This window comes from Chrysochloris asiatica, unplaced genomic scaffold (assembly GCF_000296735.1).
Source record: "Chrysochloris asiatica unplaced genomic scaffold, ChrAsi1.0 scaffold00127, whole genome shotgun sequence".
NCBI classification, from domain to species: Eukaryota; Metazoa; Chordata; class Mammalia; order Afrosoricida; family Chrysochloridae; genus Chrysochloris; species Chrysochloris asiatica.
In genome coordinates, this window is record NW_006408645.1 from 5884423 (window position 1) to 5885026 (window position 604).

Genomic DNA, 604 nt, shown 5'->3' on the forward strand with positions numbered 1-604 from the left:
ATTCTTTTACCCAGTCACTTTTCAGCAGGGTCTTATTCAGTTTCCATTTTTAAACTTTATTTCCTTGGTCTTCTTATTGTTGATTTTTTGTTTTATAGTATTGTGGTCTGAAAAGATGCTCTGTAGTATTTTGATGTTTGCAAATTTATGGAGGCTTGCTTTGTGACCTAACACATGGTCAATTCTAGAGATTATTCCATGTGTACTGGAAAAGAATGTGTATTGTGCTGTTGTTGGGTTGAATGCTCTGTACACATCTATGAGGTCAAGGTGGTTGACTCTGCTGTTTCGTTCCTCTGTAGCTTTCTCAAGTTTCTTTCTGGTTGTTCTATCCCTTTTCGAAAATGGTATATTAAAATATCCCACTATAATTGTAGATTTATCTATTTCTTTCTTAAATTCTAGTAGCATTTACTTTATATATCTTGGTCCTCTTTCAGTTGGAGCATAGATGTTAATTATGGTTACATCATCTTACTCAATTGACACTTTAAGCATAAGATAGTGTCCTTCTTTATCTTAAAGTTTATTTTATCAGAGATTAGTATTGCCACTCCTGCTTATTTTTTATTGTGTGTAAGGTGTGTCTTTTGTAGGAAGCATA